Raw genomic sequence first — 14,695 nt, 5'->3', positions numbered from 1 at the left:
ATTCTGCGCAGCACAAATAATAAGCCCCTTCACCTTCCTTTTCTCAAATTATTCGCGGGAATAATTTTTCGAGGTATTTGCGATTCGCAACGAACGCAAACGTTAGGCCCTCGCGAAAATTAAGTCGGTTACAGCATATGGCTGGCAATTCGACTAGTCGCGAAGAAACTTCTATTGTGAACTGGCCGTCGCTTTAAGTAAGCGGTCGCGAGGAAGCAAGGTGCCTGCGCAGTACAGAAGTTCATCCCGAATACAGCTCTTTCTTCTCCATGTAATGACACATCGCGAGGCGAAGTGCACCGTTGTCAAACGCGCAAATACCGGACCGAGATTAAGCCAAATTTAAGTGAAGTTAAATTTGCCCCTCCGACACCCGAATGTCGCTTGGTTGGCGTCCACAGAAATACTTCGTGATCCTGTGCTTATAATGTCGCACCGCTTCCTTAACGCCTTTTTATTATCTCATGTGTTTGCGTGCACACGACCAGAGGCGCGAAATAACAGTTTCATCGTCTCTCTCATTTTAGCGCCACTTCGAGGAAGATCAGTTTGAGGGCAACAGAATGAATGGACGGCGGCTCCTCAAGTCAACGGCTGTCCCGACGTTGTTTGATTTTGCCCACATTCGGCTTGCTAGCCTAGTATCCGTATCAGATAATCTGAGGAGCACTAGAGCCTCGGATATTTTTAGGTACTGATGAATTAATTTCTTTCTTGCGCGAACAGCTCAGCCGAAGCGAAGAAAGCCGCCTGCACCGCGGCTTTTTCCCGGTAGTTCTACACCTGACGCTACAAAAGGCTCTTCGCCAACCCCTGAGACGCCACCTGACCAGGAAGAGACCCGAGCCGACAGCGATGCAAAATATTTTTCATATGCGCGGCTGACTAAAACGTCAACTAGTTGTTCATCTGCATCAACAGACGCAGTTAAAGCCTTTTGCTTGTCATGCACCTTATAAACTCCGTCATGTTCTGGCAGTACAAAAGGCATTGCTCTGTAAAGCAGTCACTGCAGTTAAAATAACCGCTTTGAGCATCTGAGACGGCCAAAAAGTAAGTGCTGTCCTAGCTGCACAGTGGCCATTTGCTCTAAAAGCTGTGCTTGTAAGCAAACGCTAGCTCTTTTCTCATTTATATCACTAAGCAAAAAGTACTCAGAACTGTGAGCATATATGCAGAAACCTTATACAGCTCAGCCTGCTAGCGAAAGCGCGTTCTAAAGAAGGATACCGGCCGACGCTCCGTAGGCCCGCATTTCAGCGCTTGCCCCAAGATGGCGCCCACGAAGGTCGTGTCTCCACCCTGTACGGCGCAGCGCTGGGCATCGAAGTGCGCCTCCATTGAGCGGCCGTGCATGTAGCCATGCATGCTGCCTTCCATGAAAACAAACCCGAATAAACTCCTACAAGGCGCCGCGGCAGAGCGGTAAGCCTAAAAGTCAATCCAATCCAAGCCAATGTTTGTGGCGCGATGGTCTCGTTGGTTTTCGTCGCGTGGTGCTCCTTTCGACCTTTACTTTTGCTGCAATGTGCGGTTTGTTCGCTCTGTGGTTGCTTGGCTGTGCTACAAATGTCCCAGACAACACACCTACATCCTAAGGACGTCCTTGGGAAGTCCGCGGCAGGACTTTACGCACATCCCGCGGATGTCCCGAAAAAATCCTGAAAACATCCGAAGTGAAACGCCAAAAGAAGTCCTTCGGATGTCTGACGAGTACATTTTTGGGACCTTCGCAGGACTGCAATAGGACGTTACTATTTTTATTTTTTCCTTGGCCAGGACCCAATATAACCTCGTGTCCTTTTCAAAAGTGTCGCTACTGGTCACGCATGACTGACCAAAATACCAGAAGCAGAAGCAGTGCCTCGTAGCCGCAACAGAACCAGCTTCCGCTTCTGGCATTTCGGCCAATTGCATATGGCCGAGAGCGATGCTATAGTAAAAACGACACAAAGTTAGAACACAGGCCTGGATTATGCTGCACAGTGATTTAAAACACAAAGCTTTGGCTAAAATAGTTTTATTCAAATATATGGGGCATGCTGATGATCAGGCCGAATGCTGATTCACAGCTGAATTTTATTTTTAATAACAGCACATGAAACAGAACAACTCACATAAAGGAAGCACTAACACAGCTTTAACAGCTCCTCTCAGGCATTTCTCGTTATTAAGAGCAAGGTCATGGATGGTGTGCACATAGACCTTCCTTCGCAATGTGTGTAATAGGCTTCATTAATTTTGGTTAGCTTGTCTGGTTAGTGTGAGCCAACATTATCACGTTTTCAAACTTGAAGCAGTAGGATTCCAATACCATAAGCAGCCAAGCCAACCCCAGATGCAGAGTTGCAAAATAGAGAGATTCAAAATAACTATACGGCTAAAACAGCAGGTATAACATATAAGTCATGTAAGGTCTAAACAGGCTTCGGGATGATAATCTTGGTCAGAACAAAAAATATTAATTGCACTGCAAAGGGTATGACATTAAAACAAACAGTAGCAGCAAACTGTAAGGCATAAATATTACATGACTGTCTTATAAATAATGAACGCAACAAAATACAAATATGCCACTCAGTGCCTCATTGGTCATATGGTGCTCGGCTGCTGACCCAAAAGACGCGGGTTCGATCCCAGCCATGGCAGTCCCATTTCGAAGGAGGCGAGAAGTTGAGAGGCCAGTGTACTGTGCGATGTCAGTGCACGCTAGAGGACCCCAGGTAGTCGAAATTATCTGGAGCCCTCCACTATGGCATCCCTTATAGCCTGGGTCGCTTTGGGATGTAAAACGCCAAAAAAACAAACTAAAAACACAAATGCAACTTTTTTTACTGAAACAACAATACAAGCATACGCAGCAGAGGTGAAAAAAATCTCGATCACACTGCACGTAGCATAGCTAAAATGAGGCAAATTATGCGACTGCAATAAGGTATAGGAACTATTGTCTTATTTAGAATAATCAATGTTCTTAAAACACAAATGACCCTTTCTTGCTATAACAGTAATACAACCCAACTACACAGCTTAGAGATTAAAATATTAACACAAGCACTATCTGTCAGGATCAAATTTCAGCAAGCATGCAACTAGAGATAAAAGCAGGTATATAGCTGTGCATAAGTAGTAGGTGGCCTTCAAGGCAATTAGCATGGTCAGAAGATAAACATTTCAGTCAAGCTGCACGTGGAATGACTAAAATAAGAAAGGTTGTCTGACTGCTACAAGGTACAGGAACTATGCTTGTCTCACTCAAAACAATAAAGATTATTAAATCACAAATGAGCCTTTTTTTGCTATAACAGCAATACATGCACACAGATCAGAGGTTGAAATATTGACACAAGGACAACCATTCAGAATCACATTTCAGCAAGCACAGGACTAGAAATAAAAAGCACGTATAAGTGTGCATAAGGAGTAGATGGGCTTCAAGGCAGCTAGCACGGCCAGAAGAAAAAAATCTAAAACACGCTGCATATAGTATGATATTAACATTAACAAGTTACAAGACTGCTACAAGCCACAGGAACTATGGTCATATCTTACATAGACAATAAAAGTCATTAAAATCCACATATCCTCTTTTTTTTTCCTGGAACAGCAATACAAACGCATTACGGGGGTGAAAAATAACTCTAGTAGTAGCAGTCGGGAACAAATTTACACAAGCATAGTGGGACTAGAGACCAAAACAGCAAGTATAGCTCAATACAAGCAAATTTCAGATGGGCAACAAAATGCCCAGCTTGATCAGAGAAAAAGAAATTGTTCATGCACAAAGCATCGCATTTCTAGACACTTAAGTATACTACAACTGCTAGGTATCAATAAAGTGACACGTTTTCAAGATATTGCTTGGCTTTTCATTCTAGGCAGTCTTCTTTTCGGTTCTGCTATAGTGTCATCGAAAAGAAGAGTCATGTATACATGTAAAGCAGAAATCCTGCCACCTGGGCCAATGCTGAAATAGGCTGCCTTGCTGAAAGAAAGACAAAAAAAAAGCCAATACATATAGACACTTCTTTCAGTTCACCTTTTTTTTTCAATCACTGACTGCATTTGAAAAAAAACAAACTTGCAGCACAATATACAAATTGCAGCACCTTCACATGGTGTTGGCACCAAATGGTACTTGCCGCGAGGAATTAATCCTTGCACAAGTAAATGTACATACTTCCAGGAGTAAAACCACCACAAACAGACAGCCAAGTAAAGAGAGGTGCGTGAGGACTTAGCAGGCTAAGAATACCCAAGTTAACTTAAAGATACATTTCATGATTCTACCTAACTACACAGGCTGATATGCAGAAGTTTTCACGGTATCTATTGAAATAATCTACTGAATTCTGTGCTCTCTCAAAATCAGTCATCTCTCAGCACAGTGTCACAGGAAAAATATCAACAGTTTCGAATGAAAAATCCTCAACCCAAGATGTTAATGTCAACAAAAAAATGTAGCACACTAGCAATACACTCACCGTTTAGTTTTGCTCAGGAGCCAGTTTTCTTGCGCAATACCCGTTCAGTTGCATGCCGAAACCATGACATGGCTGCCTTTTTGATTTCTTTCAGCGTAGTTTGCTGTGCCCGAGTTGAGGTCTGCTGGTCAGTTAGGCAACCTATATACAGATGAGAGGGTATATGTTATGTATTTTTTATAGAAAAATATATCTCACCTCTAAAAATTTTGTAGCCAAACTTTACTGCATTTCCTTAATTTTGAATCAGCAGGCAAAGGGCATGGGCTTGAGTAACAAAGGATGGCATATTTCTACACATCTTATAACCAATTCCATTGCTGGACCATGCCTTCTGCGCAGGCAGTATGAAAACAGTCCCAAATGCACACTATGAAAGCTGTAATTCTAGCTTGTTCTAACCTGTGGTAACATTCATGGTACTGCAGCCATGAGCCAATGAACCAGATGACAACAAAAATCCATGTGGCTAGTTGTGAAGTGTGTGAATGTGCAGATCTGAAAATAAACAATGGAAATTTGTCATTTTTTTTTTCAAAGCAAATATCACTGGTCTTGACGCAATCCTACCAAGACCTACAAATTCAATTATAAACACTTAATGTAGATATTGATTCTGTGATCTGATTTATATTCGAAGTCTTAAAGGGATACAGACACAGTGTTCTGGGGTGTTCATTTTTCTGCTTTTAATGAGACGTAAAAGCCTATTATTCATGGAAATAAGCTTAAATATCTAGTCCACAGTGTGAACAGTTAAACTGTTTTATATGAGTACTTTCGGTCTCTGTCAGGTCAATGCCAGTGCTGGAGTCCATTATGGCATCATGTGATGGCATGTTTAGGACTTACCTCATGTTTTGCTAGTGACTCTGCCAACCAGTCCATATATAGATGATAGATGTCAGCATTGGCTAACAGCTCCTCTGTCAATGATTTTCGGCATGTGGAATCAGTGAAATCAGAGAATTTGGAATAGTAAAACCCTTTGTGCCCAGGACAAAGATAGGATCACTTATTGAGTTTAAAATTTTATACCTGTGCTCCTTTAAGATTTGAAATAGCTTCCTCCAAATAATACTTACTGCACATGATTTTGCATATATTCAGCTCACAGAGCCTGTTCTTCCCTTGGCACCATACCAGCTGTAGCTAGAAGCCAGTTCAGATGTTAGAATACTTCGCAGAATGCGAGATGTCTTTTCTCTTGCAGTGTCTCCATCTTGCACAGTCATGTGATTTCTCTAGATCAAAACAGAATTAGGTTCGAAATCAGACCAAGAAAATAAAATCAGGATTTCTCAAGTTAACAGTGGGGAACTCAATTGCTATAGTAAGTTTTTATCATATTGAAGGCAGCTGGCATGCTGTTGTGAGGTATCCCTAGGTGGTACAATTAAACATGCATATGCCCTTCATTATGAGCCATCCATGTGACACAGGGGCAGATTTGGCCCTCGCCAGCAAAAAATTCATACGTAAAAACATGCATGACCTCATTTTTTGGATGCAAAAGGCCCAAACAACACATACAGTTCAAATGAAATTGCAATAGTTCTCTTCAATACTATATATATCTAGGTAACAAACCAATAAAAGAAAACTGTGCGCATGCAACAGTTATAAACAGAATACAAAATTAAAACAGCCCCGCCCCGGCTCAGTGGTTGCGGCACTCGGCTGCTGACCCGAAAGACGTGGGTTCGATCCCGGCCGCGGCGGTCGAATTTCGTTGGAGGTGAAATTCTAGAGGCTCGTGTACTGTGCGATGTCAGTGCCCATTAAAGAACCCCAGGTGGTCGAAATTTCCGGAGCCCTTCACTACGGTGTCCCTCTGAGCCTGAGTTGATTTGGGACGTTCAACCCAAACAAACCAATAAACCAAATCAAAATTAGAACAGGAACTTTAGGCGCATATTCAATCGAATGTTGAAGGCACGGAACATGCGACGAGCTAGGACCTAGTTGCTCTTGCGACTTTGCAGCAGCACACGGATCAGATTAAGAAGGGTCGTATGCAATACCATCGCCAACAGCCGACGCTATTAGCTCAATATCACGACGTGCCTCTCGGCGTGCACGCCTGTAAGCATTACTCCTCGGCACCGTAGCCATTATGCTGTCACCAGATTAATATACTGGCCCCCAGTAAGCTTCTGCTCATGTTGAGCCAGCATCAGTCACTGAACTTTAATACCGCCGCTAAAATTACTTCAAAAGCTAGAAATCACGCTACACGGCTCACACACCAAGCGAGGACTACCGACTGCCACTTACTTTCACTTGCCGCATGTGCCATCCGTGTTTCCCGCTGCTGGAACCTTGCTGAATATGTCAAAAAATTTACACTCTTTACGCAACCAACATGCAGTAAGAACGTCAATAATTACCTGAAATTGTGGTCCAAAAAACGGAAAACTGGCTAATACACGCCTCAAACCACCAAGCTAAGCAAAATAACTTGCATTGTTTTTTTGTTTCAATAGTGCGATGACGATGGTGGTGCCATTGAGCTAATGAGCAAAGAGCCTTTTTAAGCAACATGTACCTAAGACAAAAATAAAACTGTGATCCTAAATAAACCAAAAAATAACTGCAAAAAAGGATGCGTGTTATTAAGTTTCATGATCACTGCTCTAAGAGCACGAACAAGTGGCCAGTTGTTTTTGCTGTGGTGTCACTGTCATCGTCAGTGGCTGTTATGGTCGGAAGGCGGGAATACAGTTGGCGTCAAGGTGGTTATGTTGTGATCTTGGAGGAGAAGAGTGCAAGCTTACCCTCGATAGCTATAACAAAACGGGTATTAGACTATTTGAGCCAGGTTCACAGTTAGAGTAATTAGGTCTCCCTTCCCTAATTTCGAAGTTTTAAAGTTTAGGGTTTCTGTATTCAGCTAATGGCCCTCTGCTTTTAACGGTTTTTTGGCTCTTTCAAAAAATAAGTACTGGGTTGTGTATTACTTTGTGACATCTTGCGCTTATACATCGCATGGATTATTGTTTACTTGTTCTAAACAGCTGTATCAAGCCCGCTAGCCAAAGACGTCGGAAAAGGACAGTGGAGCGTGCCACTCGAGCGCTCATGAGAATTGTATGGCCATCTACACGATTCAGACCCTCTGAATATAAACACTTCCTTATAACAACCGATCTGCGACTGTTTTCAGGATGATCCCACCGCGGCTTTCATACGGACGTCATGTCCGTGTAAGGTTCGAGCCGCGACTGTTCCCGGGATAATCACAGTGCGGACTTCATACGGATGTCCCAGGGACGTCCTGTTAGGGATGTGGGACGTGCGTACATTTTTGGGACGTCCTACGGATCTTTGGTGTTGTCTGGGGTGATGTGTCACCTACGCGCTCGAAAAGATGTACATTCGTTTGCTTCTGAAGCTCTCGTGAAAAAGCTCCAGCGTCGTATTGCACCTGACCCCTTGCCGAGACATGCTTTGTTGCTTTGGATGAAAGAAGCGGCCATGGTGTTACCACTTGCGAGGTAACTGTGCTTGAAAATTACTTTCAGGATGTTGCTGTGGGATGAGTGAAGCGCATTAACGCAGTTAATGCGTACCGAATGCGTACTATGGACACCAGATACTCAGCAGGAACAAGCGACGCGAAAAAATAATGTGCACACTGCGAAACTTAGAAAGTGCATTTATTTAGTTCTGATAAAAAATATTAACGTTGGTGTGAATCTGTTCACACTAGAGGCTGCCGTGGATAGCTATTACTCTCGGTCTCAGCAGCTGCCAACAGCAGCGGCCGAGCGTGAAGCAGCGTCTTTCCCGCGACCGTCGGTTATTTTGGGTTGCGTGATTCTTGTTGGTAGGCATGCCATGTTCGTTAAGCTCGAAGGTACTTAAAGACGTAACTGAGCAGTTCACCTTTTGGAAGTCATTTCCAAGCTCCGCGCGTGTCCGCGCGCCGCCATGTCAGCCATTTTGTTTGTTTACATTTATCGGATTGTGGCTGACTTCGTTCTTGGCTTGGCTTTCGTTGGCTAAAGTGGTGCAGAATGGCCGGAAATAATATTTTAAGCTTATAATACGGCACACAAATGTTCTCACCCGCTTTTGAAACACTGCTAGAGTGTACTATACATAGGTTGCACGTGTCGTCACTTCCGCCCCCATCAAGCGCTTGCGGCCATGCTGCCGAACCATTCGGCCGTCCCCGCCCGTCCGCCCTGCGATGCCGGACCACTCCTCGGACGCTTTGGATTGTTTTCTTACCTTTCGAATGCGATGCCTGCTCCACAGAGGAATGAACCGTTCAGTGAAGGCTACTTGTCTGAATTTATTCGATCGGCGCGTGTAGCTACGCAGACGAAGTGAAAATTAGCGACGATACAGATCCGTACACGCTGCGACCTGGAGTCGACGCGACGATGGGCGTTGATGTGTTCCTCGAAGTGGCCCACGGGGGATATCGTGTACTCCTTCCAGCTTTGTGAAGTTGGAAAAAATGAAAGCCTTCGAATCAATGGGACCACACAATGATTTCTACAGCAGGTGGGTGAGAAGCCTGTCTGCGATGCGCAAGCAACGAGACGAAAAGCTCGGCCTCGGCACGCCGCTTTCTCTGCCGTCATTGCTCGCTGCGGTCGCAGCGATCCGAAAAGGATTGCCTATTCCTGTAGCTAGGATGCAGCGACACGGGACCCAGTCTGGGTTTGTGTTTTCAGACAAATTAGATGGCGTCAATCAAAACAGCAACATTCAAGAATGCAGCCACTGCTTCCCACGTTTTCGTTGAAAGGGGGTTTCTGCAGAAATGGTGCAAGGCGTGGTGTTCACAGCGGGCGACACAAAACGGCGAGCAGCGCAGAAGACGGCCAGTCCAACCCAAGCGATCTCGTGCAGAGCGGCGGCACTTCGTCTTTCAGCGACGCTTCGTCGTCGTTGGCGCTACGGCAGCGATCGGCCTAGGCGGTATCAAGCGCGCCCGTCGTGGTTCGCTACATCGTAAACATTAAGTTGACGACACAAGCCTCTTACCTGTCACAAAGTGCACTCCGAACACAATTAAATTTGGGTTGTCGGGGTCCAAATCATCGCGCTTAATGCTAGCCAGCCACAGCTCGCGCAGATTCCTACTGTGTCATGGAGCGCTCGCACTTGCATGCCTGCGATTATCTTGCGAATGCAGATGAAGTTCGTGTTAATCGGCTTCTTGTTTCGCCTGGAGCTGCCGCTACAGTCATAGCAGCCAAGGGTGGCACACAAAACCATACCGAATATACGGATGGACGAGAACCGACACGATGCGAGCTAACACAGGCAGCGGAAAGCTAGAGGCGGCCTGGCAGTGGTTCGGCAGCATGGCCGACTCGCAACCGACTGCCACCGGATGTGCCGTCGGTGCAAGCTATGTATTCTAGTACACTCTAGCACTGCACAACAATTTCAAACGTCTTTTATGCGCGCTGATGTCGTTCAGTTGGACTATTTTTTTTTCACTGATCGTCGATGCCATCATTTTCGAATGACATTAGTTTTTTCCGTGTAGCACCGGAAGAGACCAAATGACATTCGATGCATCGAATGCCATTAGGTTCGAATGACATTAAATTTGATAGTGTGACAGGGGTATTACAAGCGCTATGCATTAGCTGCCGCAAACGTGTTTCTCGTGTTCGTGAAAAAAAGTTGAGACGGTGTGTAGTTGCATGGTGTGGATCTTAAGGCAATTGCGCGTAGGTTCATGATTGCGATAAAACAGAACGCACGAAAAGCATAGTGCCAGGACGGTGTTAGTTTTTCTGTGCTTCGCTACTGAGTTTTTCTTACTTTTCTGTTGCCTTTGCAGTGTGGATGTGGCCCGGCTACCGAGTGTATTGGTGCCTACATTAATTATGCCAAGCCATGGAAAGCACAGGTAGGTTGAAAATGTCATATAAAAGTTGTGCATACTTCCACAGCTTATCAATTTGTTCATTAGGCTTGCAAAATGGAAGTCTCCAACCATCCACTACACAGTACTTTGCACTGTGGAGTAGCATTGTTTAGGACAGCTTAACTGTTGTGTTTAATTTGCGAGCTTCAGTCACACATTTTTCACTTACTTCCCAATCACTGAGTGCAATGAGCTCTTGCAGTGCTTTGGTATAACTTTGCCAAACATGTTATGCCCACAGGGCTCAATGCTGAGCCAGATAGCAGGACCATATATGGCACCCCTAGAGCTACATATTCCTGGATTATGAACAGACCTCTCTTCCTTACTCCTGTGCAGCTGTGGATCATCAAATATGCTGTCAGTGCCCTGATGCGTGATTCATCAGTGAACCCTGTGGGCAATGTAGTTTAGACAGAGATTGCGTTTTGCTGCCTCGTTGACAACGTGCGGTATAAGTTGCTCTCTCATACTCTATTTTCTTGTCCATACAGTGCGGATGTGACTGACCTAAGCTAGCAGCTATATAGTACCTGCAGCGTACAGCAGCAACCTTCAGGTAAGTTTGAACTACAGTGCAAGTTTGACCCTGTTACATAATGGATACTTTCCTTCTGTTTGCTCTGTGCAGCGGAGGGTATCTAGCTATACTGCTGTGTGCTTGAACAGTAATGGATAAAAATTTGTGGGATGAGAGTTGTTTGTAAAATATTTTCTCTGTGCTGTTAGCCAGAGCAGTTTAATCAAAAGCCTAGAATCTTGAGGGGACATGGATACTCGATCTTACTGAACAAATTTCAGCTGACTGCCTGGCGAGGCAATGCAAAAATAAATATTTTTGGAAAATCGACATCCAGCAAACTTTTCTCTATGAGTGTACCTTGTGCCCAACCTAAGTCATTAGCTAGCTTGCAACAGTGTGGTAAGGATCCCTACTCTTACACTTGAATTTTTTTGGCCATCAGTATGGAAGTGACTGCCTGTGGAAGTAGCTGTGGTGTCTTGCAATGTAAACGCCTTTTTCATGAACTGGTACAAAGCTCTGCAGTGGGGCATTTGTTTTTGCAGTTTTTTTGGAAAAGCAAAATATTTTGTATTGCAAGAAATATTCTCACTTCTGTTGCTTACAACTTACTAGTTGTTCAAGATGTCAACATGCTTTCGGAGCTACATATGACTAATTTACTTGGCACGGTGGAGTTACTGCATAGAACTGAATGGTGTCTGTCAAATTCGCTTGCTTTAATGACATATTCTGAACTTAGTGCTTACTGTTTTCTGCAGAAGATGTTCCCGGCTTGGCTACAAATTAATCATGGTCTGTACAGCATCCTTCCTGCTGCGTTAACTACATGGATGGCCAGCTTGATGAATTCCTCGTGAAGACTGAAGACGGCATTTATGTCATAATAAAATCATCCTCGACTTTGATATGCTTTGCCATTTTGGTCGATTGCTTTACAGATTCATGCATATTACATACAGCAAGGTGTATGTCTAATTTCAGACACTCTGCGGGCTTTTAATAAGCCCAGTGGCCCTGCAAGGTGCACTGGTTGGTGGTTGTAGTTCTGGCTTGCCTCATAATTGTGAAGAATGCATTACCTGCAAATATCCTCAAAAGATCCGCTGGCGGATATCCCAGATGGATATCTGTCGGCAGTCTAAATAATTATATTTGTACCTCCATTGGAGGTCCGTGCGAGAGCCGTCGGACGTCGGTGGATCTCCCACGGATATCCATATATCCAGTAAAGGACATACTTCGGACGTCCGATGAATGTACACTGGTTGACTGAAAGCTAGAAATCACGCTACACGGCTCACACACCATGCAAGGACTACCGACTGCCACTTAACTTTCACTTGCCGCATGTGCCATCCGTTTTTCCCGCCGCTGGAACCTTGCTGAATACGTAAAAAAATACACTCGTTACGCAACCAACATGCAGTAGGAACGTCAATAATTACCTGAAATTTTGGTCCAAAAAACGGAGAACTGGCTAATACACGCCTCAAACCACCAAGCTAAGCAAATATAACTTGCATCATGACTTGCATTGTTTCAGTAGTGCGATGACAATGGTGGTGCAAAGAGCCTTTTTATGCAACATGCACCTAAGACAAAAATAAAACTGTGATCCTAAATAAAACAAAAAATAACTGCAAAAAAGGATGTGTGTTAGTAATTTTTATGATCACTGCTCTAAGAGCACGAACAGGAGGCCAGTTGTTTTTGCTGTGGTGTCACTGTCGTCGTCAGTGGCTGTTATGGTCGGAAGGCGGGAATACAATTGGCGTCAAGGTGGTTATGTTGTGAGCTTGGAGGAGAAGATTGTGCAAGCACACCCTCGATAGCTATAACAAAACGGGAATTAGGCTATTTGAGCCAGGTTCAGTTAGAGTAATTAGGTCGCCCTTCCCTAATTTCGAAGTTTTAAAGTTTAGGGTTTCTGTATTCAGCTAATGGCCCTTTTGGAATTGCTTATTTTCGTCCTGCTTTTAACGGTTTTTTTGGCTCTTTCAAAAAATAAGTACTGGGTTGTGTATTCAATCAATCAATCACTTTATTTCAGCTTTTTTTTACAAAAACTGAGGGCGGCAAGAAAAAAGCAGTCATTACGACCGCTTGACAAGCCTCGCCACCCCTACAAAGAGGCAGTTTGCTAGCGACTATGATGGTTACTTCATACACTGGTAACAACGCAAGGTACACGGAAAGACACGGCATGTAAATATATGCATAAAAGGAAACATTTTTTTTAAATACGTGCATAAAAAGAAACTTTTTTTTAAATAGATGCATGAAAGGAAACTTTGTTTTTATTTTGCATTGACAAGTAGTATTTCCGCACAACAGAATAAAGGTTTTACACAACATTTACGGTTCAATGCAATAGAATTCTATACATGGGTACGCATACTGTGGGACCTAGCTTGCAAACACATTTCGAATAGCCGAGACAGACATGCTGAGCAACGTGTCGCAAAATGGCGTGTTCAAGTATTTGGGAAGAATGTATTTTAGTGTGGAAAAGCCATAGTTTGTTCTGCATCGTGGTAATGAATAGATGATACGCTGTCGTGTCATATACGGTGTCCGATGCGGTGTAAGTGTCACAATGCTAGAAAAAAATTTGTCGTCTTCGGCTATTATTTTTTTAAAGAAGGATGCAAACCTGTAATCGAATATTCTTGTTACGGGTATCATTCTGTATTGCTGGTAGATAGGACGTGTCGGAGCATCATACGGTACATTAGCAATTACGCGAAGTATTCTTTTTTGCAGTACTAGAAGCTTCTGGATGTTAGATGCTGTGGTTTGTCCCCATACAAGGAAGCAATACGATACATAAGAATAAAAGAACGCATCAGCTTAGTTTTGGCGGGTGAAATATGTTTATTCCGCAAAATTATCCCAATATATCTGGAAAGGGATAGGCACACTTTGCTTACGTGAGCGTCCCACGACATAGTAGCAGTAAATACCACTCTGAGTAATGTGAAGGTTTCCACGTACTCAATGGGGGCGTTGTCGAAATAGAGTGGTGGCACACTGCCTATATGCTGCCCCTTCGGATGGAACAATAAAGCTTTAGTTTTTAGTTTGTTTATTTTTAATGAGTTCAAAGATGACCACTCAGATAATGATGACAAAACTGTATGTGCGGTGCTAGTTAGTTCTTTGATGTCAGGTGAGGACAAAAATAGACTGATGTCGTCAGCATATATGATGTATTTAACTAAATTACTGATGTTGCATACGTCATTAATATATATGTTGAATAGGAGCGGCCCCAGAAGGCTGCCCTGGGGCACGCCGTTTGTGATTGCTAACAAGTCCGAAGAGCAGTGATTTAAAGCAACATACTGGCGACGAGCACTGAAATACGATTGAATGAAACAGAGGGCGTGGCCACGTATACCGTAGTGGTCGAGTTTTTTAAACAGAGTTTCGTGATTCAGTGTATCGAATGCTTTGCTAAAGTCTACAAAGACGCCTAAGGTGAGGTGTTGAGCTTCGAAGTTATATGTATTCTTTTTGATCAAGCAGAGCATGCTCAGTTGATCTATGCTTTGTGAATCCATACTGACAGTTGGCTATTACACAGTGCTTCTGTAGGAAATTGTAGTAACGTCGATGCATTATTCGCTCTAGCCCCTTGGAGAAAAAAAGGTAGTACAGATATTGGCCTGTAATTTCCTAGAACGTTTTTATCGCCTTTTTTATAAATAACCACAACTTTGGCCACCTGCATGGCAGCGGGAAAACGTCCTGTGCGAAGCGCGGTATTGTAAATATGTGTAAGGC

At 43.8% G+C, this 14,695-nt stretch overlaps 1 long non-coding RNA gene across 3 annotated transcripts; it reads right to left on the bottom strand.

Moving 5' to 3' along the window:
* Positions 1–1,459: 1,459 nt before the first annotated feature.
* Positions 1,460–12,430, bottom strand: LOC149349294 (uncharacterized). Of its 3 annotated transcripts, none has more exons than XR_016290017.1 (6): positions 12,355–12,430; positions 6,762–6,809; positions 5,570–5,728; positions 4,887–4,982; positions 4,485–4,625; positions 1,460–3,985 (listed from the first exon to the last, which is right to left on the bottom strand). It is a non-coding gene; the product is annotated as an uncharacterized LOC149349294 (long non-coding RNA). The 3 variants fall into 3 exon arrangements; XR_016290015.1 differs by lacking the exon at positions 12,355–12,430 and adding an exon at positions 5,337–5,410 and having other exon boundaries at positions 6,762–6,920; XR_016290016.1 differs by lacking the exon at positions 12,355–12,430 and having other exon boundaries at positions 6,762–6,908.
* Between the last annotated feature and the right edge of the window lie 2,265 nt (positions 12,431–14,695).

Source organism: Amblyomma mixtum, chromosome 3, assembly GCF_055824585.1.
Source record: "Amblyomma mixtum isolate Tamu chromosome 3, ASM5582458v1, whole genome shotgun sequence".
Lineage (NCBI taxonomy): Eukaryota > Metazoa > Arthropoda > Arachnida > Ixodida > Ixodidae > Amblyomma > Amblyomma mixtum.
Note: the sequence above shows the minus strand (reverse complement) of the source record. Positions and strands in the feature narration are given on the sequence as shown.